Here is a 15856-nt window from a genome sequence, read left to right as displayed (position 1 = left end):
AATGCTTGTCCACAGCAACTCAGGTATCTTATGTTCAGGTGGATGTTGGTAAGGAGCGTGGATCCCTGGGCCTGGCCATCAAGCCACTCATGACCAATAGACAGCGCTAGAAACGTCTTACCTGGGTCGAGGAGAAGAAGAACTGGACTGTTGCTCAGTGGTCCAAGGTGTTATTTTCAGATCCTTTCATTTGGAAATCTTGTGTGTCTGGAGGAAGAGTGGAGAGGCACACAATCCAAGCTGTTTGAGATCTAGTGTTTATTTTACACAATCAGTGATGGTTTGTGGAGCCATGTCATCTACTGGTGTAGTTCAACTGTGTTGTATTAAGACTAGTGATGGGCGAACCCCCCAATGTTCGGGATCGGGAGCCTCGCCCGACTATTTGTAAAGCTTGAGTTCGGGGCCGGAGATAAAACAAACTTGCATCCGAACCCTGAGCTTGGACTTTACAGTTATGGGGCGGGGGAGGGGGCTGTAAAATATAGAATATAGTTAATAATAAACATTGTCATTATACTTACAGGTTCCGCAACGCGTCCTGCAGACCTGCTCAGCCGCTGTCTCCCGGCCGCTTCTGCTTCTGGGTCCGATCATTAACTTCCAATGGTATTCACTGCACTGCTCATCACTTGGCAGTCTTCGGCTTTTTTTCGACCATGTTCGTGGTGACCTCAGGGTTCACCTGAGTCCATGGTTTAGCCATGGACTTGATTGAACTTTGACTGTCACTGTCAGCCTGCTTCTCGCTCTGTAGAGACGCTTGTCTGTACAGAGCGATGAAGCAGAGCTGACATTGCTCTCCCTGTGGACTACGTGGGACTAAGGATTTTTTTTTATAATAAAGATAGCGTCTCTAAATGTTTTTTTTGTTTTATTTCTAATTAAAAAAAAATTCTATGTGTTTGGGTTTTTTTTACTGTTTACTAGAAATTCATGGTGGCCATGTCTAATTTGGCATGACACCAGGAATTTCAGGCTTAGTACCAGCTAAGAATACAAAGCTGGTATTAACCCCTTTATTTCCCAGCATGCCACTGCCATCAGGGCTGCTGGATAAGCCGGGTAAAGCGCCTGGAAATGGCGCTAAGAAACAATGCGCCATTTTCAGGGATGGCAGTGAGCTGCGGTTTTTAGCATGGGGAGCCCAGAACGCTTGGGTCTTACCACGCTGAGAATCCCAGCCCCAGCTGCCTGGTTTTACCTGACTAATGATCAAAATACGGCAGGAGCTCACACATTTTTTTTAATAATTAAAAAAATTAACCCCTTCACGACTGGCCGATTTTGCGCTTTTCGTTTTTTTTTCGCCATTCTTTTTCCGAGAGACGTAACTTTTTTATTTTTCAGTCAATATTGTCATGTGAGAGCTCATTTTTTGCGGAATGAGCTGTAGTTTTAAATGAAACCATGAGTTTTACCATATAGTGTACAGGAAAACGGCAAAAAATTCCAAATGCGGGAAAAATGGCAAAAAAGTGCGATAGCACTATTGTTTTTGAGATATTTTATTCACTGTGTTCACTATATGACACATAAAAAGGTAGATGGCAATCGATTAAACCACAAGACTAATCTCAAATATATATTATATTGAAAATATACTTATAACAATAAACATGTGGATATTCTATGGACCATAAATAAGGACAATCATTTATGACATGAGAGAGAAAACAAGGTAGAAGAAAATACGATCAAAGTTCTTTGTAAGGCAAAAAACAAGTTTATTGGATCAGATAAGGGGAGAAAAACACCTCTTCCCTGATGAACCTGGAGCCACTGTGATCTATTGTTTAGCGAAACGTACGTTGGATGGCTTAGGGGCAGGTCGGGTGGGAGCATTTTCCTTGGGGAACTCCCTTGTTTGATGTCTGTAATATATTTTATGGTGACTATATTTCCCCCATGGTATTTATATAAGGCCGGGGCCACACGGGGACTACTGCGATCCACTTGCATGACACTCGGCTCGTGCTGGCAGTACAGCAGAGCCGAGTGTCATGCGTGTGTCCTTGCAACTGAGGTCCGTTCGTGCGAGCAGACCTCAGCTGCGAGGGGCGGGCCGGTGCTGAGGAGGGGAGGGAGGGATTTCTCTCCCTCTCTCCTGCGTAGCCGGCTATTGTCATTCTCGCCCTGCACTCGCAGTGTACCGCGAGTGCAGTGCGATTTTTCTCTCGCCCCATTCACTTGAATGGGTGCGAGAGAAAGAGTCTCACATTACAATCGCAGCATGCTGCGATTGTTTTCTCAGTCCGATTAGGGCTGAGAAAATAATTGCTCATGTGTGCTGACACACAGGCTAGAATTGGTCCGAGGGGAATGCAATGTTTTATCGCACTCCACTCGCACTGTTTTTCTCGCCGTGTGGCTTAGGCCTAAGACTGATTGCAATCATGTTCCACATGTAAATTTGTCGATGCTGCACCCAGTTTAGTTATGAATTTTTGTAGTACTGACTAATTCCTCTTTAACCACATTATGACTTATTCATGCTGGGAATTTTCATCCACCTTTCCATGGGGCTCTCGATTACTTTTGCAGTCCCATATATAGGACTAATGATTTTGAGACCATATTGTACTCATGGTCCTCAAGATGTTCCCTATTCCATGTGGTTTTAACCTTTTATCATTGGCCTTGATTTTCCGTGTCTTTTTGTGATTGTTTAACTTAATAAACTTTTGTAGTAATTTTGCACCTTATATTACTCCCTTTTCTCTGTTTTTTTTTTCATGGTAAAACTGATGCCTGGGTGTGATGCCTGAGGTCGGTGCAAGTTCGTAGACACCAAACATGAATAAGTTTACTTTTATCCAAGGGTTTAAAAAAAATCAGAAGTTTGTCCGAAAAAAGTGGCGTACGTTTTACGCCATATTCCGTGACCCGTAGCGTTCTCATTTTTCGGAATCTATGGCTCTATGATGGCTTATTTTTTGTCTCAGGCTGCCATTTTTAACGGTGCCACTTTTGCGCAGATGCTACGTTTTAATCGCCTGTTATTGAATTTACCACAAAATTTGTGGCGAACAAAAAACGTCATTTTGTTGTTTGGAATTTTTTTACCACTACGCCGTTTACCGATCAGATTAATTAATCTTATATTTTGATAGATCAGGTATTTCTGAACGCGGCGATACCAAATGTGTGTATATTTTTTTAACCCTTTAATTTTCAATGGGGCGAAAGGAAGGTAATTTGAACTTTTAGTTTTTTTTATATTTTTTTTATTTTTTAAAAACTTTTTTTGATTTTACTAGGTCCCCTAAGGGACTATATGGATCAGCTGTCTGATCGCTCTGCCATATTTTCTGATCACAGCTACACACCTGTGAACACCAGATATTCTCATTTTGTGTCTCACCTAGCTCTAGGCTGTGTGGGACAGGAAGTGAGTCATGTCAGCTACAGGAGTCATCACATGACTCTGTGCTACCATGGCAACCACCGTAAGTCATGTGATCACGTCACATGACTTCCGGTATTGGGCGTGAGTATATGTTTACCGTTGTCGCCATTGTAATCACGCTGTCACATATTGACAGCAGCATTTAAGGGGTAAAAAGGCACGGGCAGATAACTAATCCGCTAGTGCCTAGCAGGCACACATGTCAGCTGTAAAAATCAGCCGATATGTGCGCCGATTGCTGCAAGCTGCTTGCACCAGACCACGGGCAGTAACGCTATGACCGCTAGGTCGTAAGATTACTGCCTGCGGTCGTTAAGGGGTTAATGGGTTTCCCTGTATTTTGATTGCCAGCCAAGGTAAAGCCAGGCAGATGGGGGTGGCAGCCTCTTGCCGTCCGCTTTATCTGTACTGAGAATCAAAAATACCTCAGCAGAGGGTCATTAGCATATCACTTCCAATGCTCTTGCATCGGAACCTGTATGCAAGTGGAGCCGTACCCTGACAGTGATAGTCAACGATCATTCGAGTACACCGCTTAGCCACGGACTTGGGTGAACCCTGATGTCACCGCAAACACAGCCGAAAAAAGCCGAAGACTGCCGATTGATGAGCAGGGCAGTGAATACCTCCGGAAGTTAATGATCAGACCCGGAAGCAGAAGTGACCGGGAAATAGCGGGTCTGCAGGACGCGTCGTGGGACCTGTAAGTAGAATCATAATTTTTTTTTATAATATGGTTTTTTACAGCCTCTGGACCCGAACTGTAACACGGATATCCCAGGAAAACTCGTGTTTGGGACCTTGTGCACGAACACTATGTGTTCGGTATGGACCCCGAACTTACAGTTCGGGATCGCCCATAACGAATCAAGACCAAAGTCAGTGCAGCCATCTACCAGGAAATTTTAAAGCACTTCATGCTTCCCACTGTCGACAAGCGTTTTGGAGATGGAAATTTCATTTTCCAGCAGGACTTGGCACCTGTCCACACTGACAAAAGTACCAATACCTGGTTTAATAACCACAGTATCACTGTGCATGATTGGCCAGCAAACTTGCCTGACCTAAACCCCATAGAGAATCTTTAGGGTATTGTGAAGAAGAAGATGAGAGACACAGATCCAACAATGCAGACGAGCTGAAGGCTCCTATAAAAGCAACCTGGGCTTTCATAACATCTCAGCAGTGCCACAGGCTGATCGCCTCCATGCCACCCTGCATTGAGCCAATAATTTGTGCAAAAGGAGCCTCAACCAAGTATTGAGTGCATTTACTGTACAGACTTTTCAGTAGGCGCCAACATTTAGTTAACATTTAGTTAACATTTTTTCAGTTAGGGCCGCTTTACACGCTACGACATCGCTAAAGCGATGTCGTTGGGGTCACGGAATTTGTGACGCACATCCAGCCACGTTAGTGATGTCGTTGCGTGTGACACCTATGAGCGATTTTGAATTGTTGCAAAAACGTTCAAAATCGCTAATCGGTGACATGGGGGTCCATTCCCAATTATCGTTGCAGCTGCAGGTACGATGTTTGTCGTTCCTGCGGCAGCACACATCGCTATGTGTGACACTGCAGGAACGAGGAACCTCACCTTACTTGCGGCCGCCGGCAATGAGGAAGGAAGGAGGTGGGCGGGATGTTACGTTCCGCTCATCTCCGCCCCTCCGCTTCTATTGGCCGGCCGCTTAGTGACGTCGCGGTGACGCCGAACGCACCTCCCCCTTGAGGGAGGGATTGTTCGGCAGTCACAGCGATGTCGCTGACAAGGTATATGCGTGTGACGCTGCCGTAGCGATAATGTTCGCTACGGCAGCGATCACCACAGATTGGCCGTACGACGGGGGCGGGTGCTATTGTGCTCGACATCGCCGGCAAATGCTAGCGATGTCGCAGCGTGTAAAGCGGCCCTAAGTCTTATATAATATTCTAATTTTCTAAGATAATGACTTTTGGGTTTTCATTGACTGTAAGCCATAATCCTCAAGATTAACAGAAATAAACACTTGAAATAGATCACTCTGTGTGTAATGACTCCCTTTTTGTATTGAATTAGTGAAATAAATGAGCTTTTTGAGGATTTTCTAAGTTATTGATCTGCACTTGTATATCAGGATTTCCATCTATATCTCCGAAATACATGATTCAGGTGAAAACCCCATATGGATCTATTAACTATAATGAAGCAGCAGAGTTAAGGCCCCATCATACGCAGCGACGTATCTAACGATATATCGCCGGGGTCACGGATTCCGTGGCGCAAATCCGGCATCGTTAGCGACGTCGTTGCGTGTGACGCACAAACGACCGTTAACGATGGAAAATACCAAATCGTCCATCGTTGACACGTCGTTCCTTTTTAAAAAATCGTTGATTGTTGAGCACGCAGGTTGTTCGTCGTTCCCGAGGCAGCACACATCGCTACGTATGACACCTCGGGAACGACGAACTGCAGCTTACCTGCGGCCGCCGGCAATGCGGAAGGAAGGAGGTGGGCGAGATGTTACGTCCCGCTCATCTCCGCCCCTCCGCTCCTATTGGGTGGCCGCTTAGTGACGCCGCATGAACCGCCTCCTTTCTAAGGCCGGCAACAGCGATGTCGCCAGGCAGGTAAGTCTGTGTGATGGCTCCTAACGACGGGGGCAATATCGCTGCATGTAACACCCCCTTTACTCCAGTTTTTGTTCGGTCTTTGTTCCGTAGTGTCTGTCTTTTCAAAGGTTCCATTCCATTGCCGGCCTCATGGTTCTTGTAGTTTGCCGGTACAGGATGTATATCGGGTCGCAATGGTTACCCGATACATCCTGTAGCGGCGAACTACAAGAACCATGAGGCCGTCGATGGAACGGAAGGTACACATATTATGCTCACTTTACCTTCCGCTACATCGCCGGCCTCATGGTTCTTGTAGTTCGCCTCTACAGGCTGTGTATCAGCAACCATGACGACGAGGGAGGAACTTCCGCTGTCAGCCGCTACTCAAAGGCAGCGCGCTGGCCAATCAGAGGCAAGCGTCTCCTGCCTTTGACGTCAGCACTCTGGCAGTGGAAGTACCTCCCTCGTCGCGATGGTTACCTGATACGCAGCCTGTAACGGCGAACTGCAAGTTCCAGGACGCCGGCGATGGAACGGAAGGTAAGATGAGCATAATACATATAAGTATGTGTGTGTTTGTGTGTGTTTGCACGTGAGTGGAATGGCACAATAGGGGACCAGGATGGGACATTTAGCAAGTTGTGGAACAAATTGTCTGCATTGCAATGATTTCCTATGGGAAATCTTGCTCTGCTGAACGAGTAACTTGGTTAACAAGCACACTCCCAGAACGGATTGTTCTCGTCAACCATGGTTCCACTGTATAGATATAGATGTATTTAGATATTTATCTCTACAGTATATATCACAACAAATCAGTTCAAGCCAATAAGGTAATGGGAAAAAGAGATTCTTGCAAGATTTAAATGTATTAATTGATACAAGCCTCAAAAGTGCACAGAAATATACCAGAAATGTAATTCTATGTTATTACTTCTACAATGTCACGATTCATCTGATTCTGATCATCCATCTGTCTCACTCACAGGTATGAATTTCCATTGAATTTCCTGCACTGATTCTCATCCTCCTGGCTCTGCATTAGGCTGTCTTCATTTTGGTATGCTTATCTGCTCTCTTCCTGCTGTGTAATTAGTTACATTTTGTTTTCAATCCTGTGTGTTACTTTATCCTATGTCTCTGTGTTTGATCTACCTCCTCCCCTTTGGGTCACCTGCTGCGGTTTTTGTGCACTGGTATATGTATAAATGTAGTTCACCAGGTCTCTGCGTGCCTTAATAAGTGCACAGAAAAAAACCAGAAATGTTCCAGAAATAACCAGAAGGTAACACCTACCTCTCTCTAAGGCCTCTTTCACACGTCAGTGATTCTGGTACGTTTGTGCTTTTTTTTAAACGTACCAGAATCATTGACATACGCAGACCCATTATAATGAATGGGTCTGCTCACACATCAGTGATTTTTCACTGCACGTGTCTCCGTGCGGCGTAACCGCGTGTGCGTGATTGCTGCACGGAGACATGTCCATTTTTTTCTGGCATCACTGATGTCCCACGGACCACGCAGTGGTGTAGTCCGTGAAACACGTGCCAGAAAAAAACGTGCATTTAAAATAATAAACATTTTAACTCACCCGGCTTCAGCCGCGCTCTCTGCAGCCCGTGCAGCCTGCTGCTTCTAAGCCGGCTGATTACTGTCGCGCATCTTAATGATGCACGACACAGCCGACCCGGAAGCAGCTGCTGCAGGGGTCAGCGCCGGCCGGATGCTGCACCGCGGGAGGATTCAGCACCACGGAGAGCGGGAGCGGGCACAGGTGAGTTGATTTCTAAGTGCAATCACGGGCCACGGAGAACGGAGCCCGGATTGCACTTAGACAACCCACGTGTCCCGTGAATCACGGCACACGCAGGGACATGTGCGTGTTTTACACGCCAGTGAAAAACGTCTGTGTTTTTCACTGACGTGTGAAACGGGCCTTACTGTGTTTGCTACTTCCTTTCTCGCCTTTTCATTGGGGGACACAGACAGTGGGTTGTATGTTGTCTCCAGGGGAGGCTTGACACTAGGTTTAAAAAAGAGTTAGCTCCTCCTCCCACAGCATATAACTCCAGCTAGGCGGGAACTAGCTCAGTTCTTTTTAGTGTCAGCAGGGAGGCTGACACGTCTGGCCTGAGCCCCAGGCCAGCTCATGTTTTTTGTTTATTTATTTCTTTTTCTTTGTGATTTTATTCTAATTTTGACTATGGGGCAATACCAGGGTGTGCTCACCCTCGTTCCCCCCGCTTACGGGCAGAGGAAACCTGGCGTGCAAAAGCCGCCAGTCTTCCCTCGCGCCCAAGTGGTCGGGTCAGCGTACCCCTCCAGGCTCCCTGGAAGCAACTCACAAAGGTAGCTCCAGAGGGCTAAGCAGAGCCGAGCACCTGCTAGCCTTGAGCCGAAGATGCGTCCCTGAGATCGCCGCATCCCAGGACCGACGCGTCTGCAGACGGAGCAAGAGCAGGTAGGGAGACGACGTGTATCCGTCCCCTGCATCCAACCGCCGCCTGAGGAGGCGCCGGTGGGGCGATGCAGGCCGTGTTCCCAGGGAAGCATCATAAATTTAGCTCCCGGTTTCGGCCTGCATTCTTAGCAACGCCCCCTCCACTGCTCCAGAAGCCGCTCCCTCTAGTGGGCCGTCTCTCCCCTCCATGCTGCCAGAGAACGCTGGACGCCATTACATGTGGGGAGCAGACACGGGTGAGATCGCCTCCTTGGCTCTGCAACTCTGCAGCACTATATACCGCTCTGTTCAGCGGTATATCGCTGTCTTTCTAGCGGTGTGTGCCTGCTGGCTGGCGGTGTATATCAGCTTTTAGCGGTATATACTGACTGTGTCTGCAGGTATATACCGACTGTTTGGCAGTGTATGCCACTTTACTATTGGTATATACCAGCTCTGTATAGCAGTCCCTTTCTAATACTGCTAGTAGCTCCTCACCCACAGTAGTGTAATACTGCTAGAGGCTCACAGTACTAATTCTACGTTTGTTGCTGACATGCGTAAAAACTGCAAGGGTGATAAAGCTTCCCAGGCATCCTCTATGGACCTGATGGTCGAAGCTATCCACTCTGCCGGGGCTGCGATGCCCCTACTACAGTGTCACAACAGGCGTTGCCGGACCAGGGGGTTGTGCAATTTGTGGGTTTGGCCCCGGCCACCATTCAGGCAGCACCCCCGTCTGATGAGGCTATCCCTGCATGGGCTCTTCTGATGTCTAAAAGGTTAGATGACCTGGCCGCTCAGATATCCCAGCCTTCCACAGGCTCCCGCAGCCTCCCCCCGGCTCAGCTCCCTCAGAGGAGCCCGCCTTCGTCTGGTGTATCATCCCCAGTACGTAAAAAGGCTGTCTCCAAAAGGCGCCATTGCGACCGCTCCGCCTCGTCTGACTCACACGATGGTCAGTCTGACTTAGGCTCCGTGACCTTTAGTAGTCACGATTCCCGAGACTCTGACTCTGATTCAGATGTCCCTTCTGAGTCTAGGCATATGGAAGACACTTTAATAGCGGCTGTCAATCACTCTCTGTCGATTTCTGATCAGCCATCGGACCCGACTTCTCAGTCGGCAATCAAGCGAGCCAAGAAGCCTCCTAAGTCCTTTGCCCAGGATCCGATTTTTCATCAAATCATATCTAAACGGTGGGATCACCCTGATAGGAGGTTTAATAAAAAATCCTCCTCTTCATTCGCTTATCCCTTTCCTCCGGAAATGGTTAAGCCCTGGTCGGTACCCCCCGTTGTGGATCTGCCAGTATCCAGACTGGCTAAACACACGGTTATGTCTGTTTCAGACAACGCGTCTCTCAAGGACTCGTCCGACCGCGCAGTTGAGGCTGCGGTCAAATCTATTTTCCAGGCTTCGGGCTTGTCTCTGCGCCCCCTGTTTGCCATGACATGGGTGGCAAGAGCTATGAGCGTCCCAAGGACCGTCCCAACACTCAGATCGAGGATCCGGTCCCTCAAGGGGCTCTTCTTGGCGTTCCCACTCCAAGCAACTTAAACCCAAAGGACCTCGCTCTGTACAGGCCCCCGCTCTGTACAGGCCCCCTCAGCATGACACCAGGTATCCCGCAGATCCGACTCCTGTGGGAGGGCGGCTTCTGCTTTTTCGGGATATCTGGCTAGACCACACTCACGATGCTTGGGTTTGAGAAATCGTCGCCTCAGGTTACAAGATCGATTTCCAATCCCTGCCGGCCAGCAGGTTTCTGCGTTCTCGTCTTCCAAAGTCCAAAACGCAAAGCCAGGCCTTATTTCAGGCCATAGTGGGGGAGAAGCTCTGCGTCACTGATAAGTAGGTGCTCAAGGCTAAAAAGTATACATAGAGGAAAGACAACCCCGGCACACTACAACTCCCAAAAAAATGATTCCATTAGGAAAGTTCGAATCTGTACGAATTTGTTCAGCCGTTTGAGGTCCAAGATAGGGCGGACAGAGCCATCTTTTTTGGGAACGACAAAAAGGTTTGAATAGAAACCTTTGCCGCGCTGTTCCAGGGGCACAGGAATGATAACGTTTGCTTTCTGTAAAGAGGCTATGGACTGAAATAAGACTACCCCGGCACACTACAACTCCCAAGAAAAGGCAAGATGCGGTGATTTAGTATGCAAATTTCTTTTTATTGATCAGGTTCCCAGTGTCTTTAAACGTATATGTGTTTGGTCCAAAAAACAATTGACGTTTCGGCCTCCGGCCTTCGTCACACTGGACTATTATCTGACAGTTGTACAGAAAATGACAATCAATATCAAAAATACACTTGTGGACAAAAAGACAATATAACATCCAACATCATTTTTTAACAAAAGACAAGGACATAATGACGAGGTAGAAATATCATGTATCATGTTATAAGATCCGGAATAATAAATGCATAAATCTAGGTGGATAGACAGTGCACATTAAGGACCTGGATAAATAAACAGGGATTCCTTCTAGGAGTGAGGGTGTGCAACCAGCTGAGCCTATGGAAGTCCGACCAAGGACAAAGAAAAGAAGGAAAAAAGGAAAGAAAAGATGAAAAGAAAGAGGTGGGAGGAAGGAGGAAATAAAGAGCAGAAAAGCAAAGACGTGGAAGAAGCAGGTAGAAGAAAATTGTTGATATCAGAGTTCAAAGGACATCTAATGTGGGACTCACCATGCAATATCAAATGTATGAAGACACTCGGCTAAAAAGCCGGTAACTAGAAAAATGGAGGGAGTCTCATATGTACTTCACTACAATGAAAAACATGTGTTAGCGAGACATGCTATATATACGTGTGATGTATATATGAGTAACTAATTACATACAAGGAAAATGTGTGTGGAGTACTATAATACCTGTGATAAATTGCATACCATAAGGTAATAAAGGTATATTGCATCAGGGGCACTTGTGCAGGCTCAAGGGCTCTATGCTGGATGTGATAGTCAAATGTACAATGGAGTCCAGACCTCAATAAAGAGAACCATATCTTGTGCTAGAGACAACAAAAATAAATAGAAGTTTATGTATAATATCATGCAAAGGATTACCTATGAGTATGGTGCCATACAAGGCCAGCGTATATTAGGTCACATTGACAAAAGGGAATAACCATTAAGTGGCGCTTGTTATTGGATCCTAGTTCCACATGTAGAATGAACTGAAAGTATATATTAATTGTGACAAATAAAATGAAGTCAGTGTGTCAATGAACAACCACACTAGACAATTTATAGCATGAAAACATCACACATAACTATAAAGGCAAGGATTATTACCTGCAGGATGGTAGTGGGATATGTGGACTGTGACAGCTGGTAAGCAAACCAGTATATGATAGAGGAGTAAGGCTACTCTATAATAGAAGTGAAGGGTTATCAAAAGGACAAACCAAAGGAAAAGTTTACATTTAAAGTACTGCTGATATACACATTACCTATAATGTCAGGCACAAGTGGAGGAATGAAGCCGGTGTAACCGGAGGGGCATGTGGCCATGACCTTCCATAGAAAAAAACAGATGAGTCATATGAGCACTAAGATTGTGCAAGAGCCATGAGATAAAGAAAAGGATGAATAGGTCGGCTGCCATTACTTACCAAACCGCCGCTGGACGTGTGTTCTGTGTGAAGAATCCTGCACAGTGAGCTGTGTCCAGCGTGGGGGTGGTTAAATGGGAAGTGTGGGCGGGTACACTATCATTACTTCCTGTGTATGGAATGCAGGAAGTCGGGTGCGTGGAACGCACACCGTGCATGCGCAGTGCGCGCTCCAGGCCCGACTCACTGGCAGATGTCATAGTGGCTAAGTCATGTGATGGGGAGGGACCAGCGCTGGGAAAACACATTATATACGTGCATAGATGTGGGTGGAAGCCAGAGTGACTTATCCAAGGTGTCTTATAAGGTACAGGAACGGTGCAAATATCCATGAGGGTGTAGATTAGTGCTCATTATCAGAAATAGCTAGCGTTTCTGTAAGAAAGAGAAAAATATATCAATATATGGATAATTCCAGTGCATTGATGAATAATACATGTTTAGAACTAACAGAATTAAATAGATGGGTAGAGTGCTCAAAAAAAGGGACTAACATGTAATCTCAACCCTATTTTAAAATGTGCAATTTTTATTAATATTCATTAAAATGTACCCACAAACAGACACACAAACATATAAATGAGAATGGATGACGATATCCTTGTAAATAACCAAGGAGTTTTATATACACACTCACTTTAGGAAAGGGAAGGGAAACTAATATAGCCCTATAAGGGTAGTGTATCCCTACTTAACAACGGAGGGTATGACACCATAAGTTACCGGGCGCCCCCGTTCCACGTCGGCTCTCCCTCTCCCTGACCCTGATATAGGGATGGGATGGAAAGCCCTATAGTGGTGCTTGCATAGTACAATATATATGAGTTCCCAAATGGTAATACTCTTCCCTGTATTGTTTTCCTTAGATCAAGAAGGTATCAATTTACTGATCTACAACCAGGAATTCCTATTCATGATACTAGCACTGTACAAGACGTATAGACTTCTATTCCTAATAAATTATCTTTATGCAAGGTAGTGATCCATAAGAGTTATTTACAACCACATATGTTACAGGCTTACAGCCATGGATTGTTATTGAACAGGACCCGCTGCCATCTCCCCTTAGCCTCCTGATGAACCTCTAAAGGGAGAGGAGAAACGCCTTGAGGCCTGGCAGGCCTGGATTCCTGCTTCTCAGGGAAGTAATTCATCTTTTCTCCCTGTTATACTATATTATATAGAATATGATTGGAGCAACCTTTTCTATTTTGCAGCAATTTGCAGGGGTGTCTGTATCCCATTTTTCTTTCAGCTCCTGGGGTATAATGGGGAGATTATCTGAGCCCCTTGTGATATGACTCTAGGTGACTGTAATATACTTGTGGGGTATACCACCCTGTAACATATGTGGTTGTAAATAACTAAAGTGAGTGTGTATATAAAACTCCTTGGTTATTTACAAGGATATCGTGATCCATTCTCATTTATATGTTTGTGTGTCTGTTTGTGGGTACATTTTAATGAATATTAATAAAAATTGCACATTTTAAAATAGGGTTGAGATTACATGTTAGTCCAGACCTGGGCAAGGGGCGGCCCGCGGGCCACATCCGGCCCGCCTACTCTCTGTGACCGGCCCGCCCGTCTTCAGCCGGTGCAGTGGAGCCGGGCTGCAGCGTGCCGAGCAGGGAGAGATCCTGTGCAGGTCCGCACAGTAAGTGCAGGCAGCGGAACGCAGGAGTCTTTCCTCTGTTCCCTGCCGGCACTAATTGTCAGTGACACACGCGCGCGCTCTGACGTTGTCAGTACTGCGCTGCGTGTGTCATTTCAAAAGTTCCCGCCCGCCCTGCAGGAGAAGGAGCAGCACAGCAGACGGAATAATTCATGCTGCAGGACCTGCGATGACGTCACGCCCATGTGACTGTGTGGGAGGAGACACGGGATGCCGGGCAGAAAGCAAAGATACTGTATCCTGAAGGAGATGTGGACACATGATAACTGGTAATAAGAAAAGAGGGGACATGAGAGGGAGGGGGCTGCAGGGTGAGGGGCATATGAGGGAAGATGGAGTTGCAGGGTGAGTGCATATGAGGGAAGATGGAGTTGCAGGGTGAGTGCATATGAGGGAAGATGGAGTTGCAGGGTAAGTGGCATATGTGGGAAGATGGAGTTGCAGGGTGAGTGGCATATGAGGGAAGATGGAGTTGCAGGGTGAGTGGCATATGAGGGAAGATGGAGTTGCAGGGTGAGTGGCATATGTGGGAAGATGGAGTTGCAGGGTGAGTGGCATATGAGGGAAGATGGAGTTGCAGGGTGAGTGGCATATGAGGGAAGATGGAGTTGCAGGGTGAGTGGCATATGTGGGAAGATGGAGTTGCAGGGTGAGTGGCATATGAGGGAAGATGGAGTTGCAGGGTGAGTGGCATATGTGGGAAGATGGAGTTGCAGGGTGAGTGGCATATGAGGGAAGATGGAGTTGCAGGGTGAGTGGCATATGAGGGAAGATGGAGTTGCAGGGTGAGTGGCATATGAGGGAAGATGGAGTTGCAGGGTGAGTGGCATATGAGGGAAGATGGAGTTGCAGGGTGAGTGGCATATGAGGGAAGATGGAGTTGCAGGGTGAGTGGCATATAAGGGAAGATGGAGTTGCAGGGTGAGTGGCATATGAGGGCTGCAGACTGACAGAAGGATGTGAAAGGGTGCAGAGTGTTTGAGAGGGGTAAGTTGGTGTACAGGCAGGGTGAGATATGTGGGCAGGGTGTGTGACATATCGTGGTGTAGTGTGTGTGATCTGGGGGGTGCAGGCTGTATGGGGAGCTGGGTGTGTGAGATATGGGGGTGCAGGTTGTATGGGTAGCAGGGTGTGTGAGATATGGGGGTGCAGGTTGTATGGGGAGCAGGGTGTGTGACATATGGGGGTGTAGTGTGTGTGATATGGGGGTGCAGGCTGTATGGGGTGTAGTGTGTGTGATATGGGGGTGCAGGCTGTATGGGGAGCAGGGTGTGTGACATATGGGGGTGTAGTATATTACAGGTGTGCTATATGGAGGTGTATATAGTGGTGTAGTATATGGGGGGTATAGTGATGTAGTATATTACAGGTGTGCTATATGGAGGTGTATATTACAGGTGTGCTATATAGGGGTGTAGTGATGTAGTATATTACAGGTGTACTATATGGGGGTGTACTATATTACAGGTGTAGTATATGGGGTGTAGTGATGTAGTATATTACAGGTGTATAATGGGGTGTAATGATGTAGTATATCGGAGGTGTATTATATAGTGGTGCAGTATAATACAGGTGTATATGGGGGTGTAGTATATTACAGGTATATGGAGGGAGTGTAGTATAATACAGGTGTAGTATATAGGGGTGTAGTGGTGTAGTTTATTACAGGTGTAGTATATGGAGGGGGTGTAGTAATGTAGTATATTGGGTAGAACTGAGGTAATTATATTAGTCCGGCCCTCTAAACCAATCCCAATTTCTCATGCGGCCCCAAGGGAATATTAATTGCCCACCCCTGTGTTAGTCCCTCCTCGAATAATACATGTTTACAAACATGGAATCAAAGTGAAGCATATATACCACCTCTTCATATAAATACAAAAATGTTGATCGATCATATAATCATTCAGAATTGCATTTCATACAATGATAGACACTTTGGAGAAAAGCAAGTAAATTATGCAGATATCCATATCATATTGTGATTTTCCTGAAAGGCTCAGTATATGATGTATATACATTGACTGTCAGCCCACAGTATGTAGGCCAGCTTCAGACATTAGAATGAATTAGAGCTATGAAACTGCTGTCTCATATTTACGATTC

General features: G+C 46.3%; 1 protein-coding gene across 3 annotated transcripts in view; it reads left to right on the top strand.

Moving 5' to 3' along the window:
* The window catches only part of CCSAP (centriole, cilia and spindle associated protein), a 157582-nt gene that overhangs the window by 28163 nt on the left and 113563 nt on the right, over window positions 1–15856 (top strand). For all 3 annotated transcript variants that reach the window (XM_075339716.1, XM_075339714.1, XM_075339715.1), the window contains one exon: window positions 6996–7067. The gene's annotated coding sequence lies outside the window, so the exon portion shown is untranslated. The remainder of the gene's footprint in view (window positions 1–6995; window positions 7068–15856) is intronic.

This window comes from Anomaloglossus baeobatrachus, chromosome 3 (assembly GCF_048569485.1).
Source record: "Anomaloglossus baeobatrachus isolate aAnoBae1 chromosome 3, aAnoBae1.hap1, whole genome shotgun sequence".
Taxonomy (NCBI): Eukaryota; Metazoa; Chordata; class Amphibia; order Anura; family Aromobatidae; genus Anomaloglossus; species Anomaloglossus baeobatrachus.
The sequence above is the reverse complement of the archived record's forward strand: the minus strand, read 5'-3'. Positions and strand labels throughout refer to the sequence as shown.